Here is a 5,000-nt window from a genome sequence, read left to right as displayed (position 1 = left end):
CGAACAAGTACCCGCGAGGTAAAATGAAAAGGACTTTGAAAAGAGAGTCAAAGAGTGCTTGAAATTGTCGGGAGGGAAGCGGATGGGGGCCGGCGATGCGTCCTGGTCGGATGCGGAACGGAGCAATCCGGTCCGCCGATCGATTCGGGGCGTGGAGCCGACACGGATTAAGGTGGTGACCTAAGCCCGGGCTTTTGTTATGCCGCGGAGACAATCGCTGCCTTAATCGTGGTCTGCAGCACGGCCTCACGGCGTGCCTCGGCATCTGCGTGCTCAGGGCGTCGGCCTGTGGGCTCCCCATTCGACCCGTCTTGAAACACGGACCAAGGAGTCTGACATTGTGCGAGTCAATGGGTGAGTAAACCCGTAAGGCGCAAGGAAGCTGATTGGCTGGATCCCTCACGGGTGCACAGCCCGACCGACCTTGATCTTCTGTGAAGGGTTCGAGTGTGAGCATGCCTGTCGGGACCCGAAAATGGTGAACTATGCCTGAGCGGGGCGAAGCCAGAGGAACTCTGGTGGAGGCCCGCAGCGATACTGACGTGCAAATCGTTCGTCTACTTGGGTATAGGGGCGAAAGACTAATCGAACCATCTAGTACTGGTTCCCTCCGAATTTCCTCAGGATAGCTGGAGCTCGGAAACGAGTTCTATCGGGTAAAGCCAATGATTAGAGGCATCGGGGATGCAGTCCTCGACCTATTCTCAACCTTTAAATAGGTAGGACGGGGTGGCTGCTTTGTTGAGCCATCCCACGGAATCGAGAGCTCCAAGTGGGCCATTTTTGGTAAGCAGAACTTGTCATGTCCCTGATTCTAGATAGAGCCTTCGGGCACAGCCATGGTACGGGGAGACGTGCTAGTCAGGTCGTAAGACCTAAAGACAAGCGTATCATGGCTGGAATGGATGGTTAAGTGCATCAGTATGCTGAGACTTGACCAGAATCGGATGGAGACAAGGAAATAAGACTGGATGAGTTCTAAGGCAGCTGGACGATGATGGGAAGCAGCTCAGTCAGCTAGGACAAGCTTAGTGTAGCTCACACTAGCTTGGGTCAGCTCCAGTAGCTGGATCACTAGCTCCCTCAGCTGGGGAAGCTGGCACTCAGCTCAACTCAGCTGGGTGGAGTGTTATGGTCCGGGCCAGTGTTGCCGGTCCATGGGCGGTCAAGGGTCCGGCTGGGTGGTGGCTGAACCACTAAGGGCCTATGGGTCTTTATTGGGTCCGTGGGTCTTGGTGGATGTACTTGGGATGGATTGAGGCATTGGGCCTATTTCCAGACAGCCCACACGCCAAAGGGAGCAGTTGGACGGTTGATGGGCGAAAAGGTGGGAATTGGGCAGTTTGTGTCTTTTCCCTTCCAACCGGTTGCAACTGTCCGCCCAGGCAGTTATTGGCCGACCTTTCTCTATAAATACAGACACTTGGGTGTCGAAAATGGCATCAAATTCCTTAGGGAAAACTCTGCCAAAATCGTGACAGAAAGAAAGAGAGAAAGAGAGAAGAAGGCCGGCCAAACCGAGACTGTGGGTGGTGGTGATCGGACTCCGACCAGAAGTTGGTCTGTGGGAAGAGGAGAGCATTTGGTGATGGCAACCAGAGGCAAGGAGAAGGATCTGGAGAAGGGCTTGAGCACTCCTGAGCGCACGCCCAAGGTGAGTGGGATGGACCGAACCATCCTACCATGGCCGCGGTGGAATTCCGTGTAGGCTGTGGTCGGATTGGTTGGACCAGACCCATCTCTTCCTTTTCCCTTACTATTCTACTTCATCTCTTCTATGTTCTGAATGTGTTGGATGATTCAGACACGTTCTGACTGAGCCATGGTCTTGGTCGGTACCCAGAAACCCTCCATGGCCTTGGTTGGGCTGGTGTGGTTGAGATCTCATAGTTCCTGAAGGGATTATTGGGATCCGACCATGGATTGTTCTTAGTGATGATTTATCATGAATTATCATGGTTTCTAATTGGATTTATCAGTCCGATTTGATGGTGGTCAGTTATGGCCGGTTTAGTGGAATTTGGCCGAGTTCTAGGTGAAGGAGGCCGGTTCTGTCTAATCTGATTGTGGATTCTTCTTAGTTGGGAATTATCAGTAATTGTCATGAATTTTATTTAGTTTTTGGAGATGTATTAAAAATGGCCAGAAATGGGATTTAGCCTTGGTCGTTTGTGGTTCAGTGTGATTGATGGGTTAGATCACATTGGATCAGTCTGGCCGTGTGTTAAATGGTTGTTTGGGATGTCTTAGTTGATGTCCTGAGTATGGCCGAGTGCTTTGTTGACTGATCGGTTAGCTTAGAGAACTTAGTTTAAGGGAACCAAACCATGCAATGTTAGATGAGCTTACTAGGGTATCGGTTTGTTATGTACTTATGTTGTTGTGTGTGTGTGTGTTGTGGTTTCAGGATCGGACCAGGACCGTGGCAAGGCCAAGGAACCGTGAGGACTTAGCTGTGGATGGATGTGTGGGTTATGGGATAGTATTGTATTATGACTTATGACTTAGCCTATTGTGCAACTGACTGATTGTATGGATCACATGTTTATATTTATACAATGAATGTTTTCTCTTGTCTATCTGGTCGTGCATTGATTGAATGAACCTCAAGATTTCGAAAATGACTTAGTGAATATGGAACTTTAAAACTGATGGAACTTAGAACCATGGTTTAGGTAAGGCACGGACCTAGTGGGACCTAAGGGTCAGGTTCGGGTCTTACAAGTTGGTATCAGAGCGGAGTTGATTCTAGGATTTGTTTGGGTTTGGGTTAGTCACCACACATCCGGCTGGTTCTCATGGTAAGGTCTGGTCGTTTTGCTTAGCCTTAGGGATTGTTGTGATTTATTTTGTTATATCATGTGAGCTGACATGATTGTTTACATGTGTTGAATCCCAAGGGTGGAAAAAGCAAGTCCAGATCTCGGAAGGGTAAGGATGGAGCTGGGGCATCCGGTCCAGTGGGTGCAGATGATGTGAATCTGGCCGCAACATTGCCAATCCAAGCGGATGGGGTTAATGTTGGGACTGGATTGCCTTCGGTTCAGCTCAACCCTACTGAGGTTCGTGTGGATGGAGCTGAGTTCCAGCTGGAACATGAGCCAGAACGAGCTGATGGAGCTAATGGAGCTGATGGGAATGGACGGCAGCAACAGGATGGGCTGGAAGGTGAAGGCGAATCTTCACAGACTGGCCGTCTTGGTGACCGTAATGGGGCTGCGGACGGCAGGGCAGCTGGTCCGGTGAACCAGGCTGCGGAACCATCCATGCATGAGGTTCTGGAGGTCATGAGAGCTATGAGTACTCAAATGTTGGCTTTGACTCAGGCGTTTACACCTTTGGGTCAGGACATACCGACTCATACTGCTATTCCTATAAGGAACCAGCAGGCTGGCCGAGCAGCAGCAGCTCCGGTAGCTGGTGGAGCAGCTCCGGTTCATGGGGAACAGGAAGCTGAGGTGATTGAGATTGACCCCCCAGCTAGGGCGACCAGGAAGGTGGATTACTTGAAGGTGCTGGAGCACATCACTCGTATGGGCACTAAACACTTTGCTGGAAGTGTTGACCCTCTTGAGGCGGATGAGTGGAGGAGCAGGTTGGCTCGTAACTTCAGCTCAAGCCGCTGCCCAGAGGACTACCAGAAGGACATTGCGGTTCACTTCTTGGAGGGAGATGCCCACAACTGGTGGTTGGCTCTTGACAAGCGCACCAATGGTACCATAGAGCGCTTTGAGGACTTTGAGGTTGAGTTCAACCACAAGTACTTCCCAGCTGAGGCATGGGACCGTTTGGAAGCTAAGTTCCTGGACTTGGTTCAGGGACGCAGGACGGTACGTGAGTACGAAGAAGAGTTCAACCGACTCAGGCGCTATGTGGGTAAGGAGTTGGAGGACGAGGCAGTTCAGGTTCGCCGGTTCATCAGAGGCCTTAGGGCTGAACTCCGGACCTATTGCTCAGTCCGTACCTTCTCCACTGTGTCTGAGCTGGTTGAGAGGATGGCCTTGCTTGAGGTCAACCTTGCGGATGAGCATAAGCAGAAGGTCAAAAGTGTGGTGGTGGCTTCAAGCCAGAGTGGTGACCGGAAGAGGAAAAGGGACCAGGCTGAAGAGGGTAAAACCTCAAGTGGTAGGCCTGTGTGTCCCAAGTGTGGCCGACACCATGGAGGTGAATGTTGGAGAGCAATGGGAGCTTGTCTTCGATGTGGTAAGATGGATCACTCAGCTCGGGACTGTCCTAGACAGGAGCAAGGAGCTGGTGGTGATACCAGGACTTGCCACTACTGTGGGAAGAAGGGACATCTCCGTAAGGATTGTCCCAAGTTAGCAGCCGGGTCGAGCAAGGGCCGTGGTGAGGGCAACAAGCCAGACCAGAACCGCGGTCAGACCTCTGCACCCCGCGTCTATGAGCTGTCCAAGGATGAGGACAAGGCTGGACCATTCCTCGCGATCACTGGTAATGTGTCTGATCTTATTCTTTCCAATTCAGTAGAATTGCATGGTATGGAACCTAGGACGGTTAGATACTTAGTTTGGGTCATGTGTAGGGACCCTAAGTATTGGTGGTGTGGAAACACATGTACTTTTCGATACTGGAGCTACACATAGTTTTGTGAGTCCAGGGATGCTCGGAAAGGGGTTGTTCCAGTTGGGAACGGGGGATTGTCCTGGGTAGTGAATGCGGCCGGTGGGCAAGTGATGCATTCGCTAGGGGTGATTCAGGACGTCCCAGTAATGATCCAGGACAGGGTCATGCCTGTGGATCTTGTGGTAGTCCACCTAAAGAATCACGAGGTGATCTTGGTATGGACTGGCTTGGAAAGTATCGGGCCACTCTTGACTGTCACCGGGGGCGTGTGCTTTTTGAGAGTGGGTGTGGGCTCCGATCAGTTCCAAGGTATACGTCCGATCTCTGGATGCTTGGTGTGTCAGCTATCCATGTTGAGAGGATGCTGGGAAGGGTGTGAGGCTTATCTGGCCACAATCGCCACTAAGGAGGTCGTA

Source organism: Brassica napus, unplaced genomic scaffold (genome assembly GCF_020379485.1).
Source record: "Brassica napus cultivar Da-Ae unplaced genomic scaffold, Da-Ae ScsIHWf_1666;HRSCAF=2287, whole genome shotgun sequence".
Classification (NCBI taxonomy): domain Eukaryota; kingdom Viridiplantae; phylum Streptophyta; class Magnoliopsida; order Brassicales; family Brassicaceae; genus Brassica; species Brassica napus.
Note: the sequence above shows the minus strand (reverse complement) of the source record.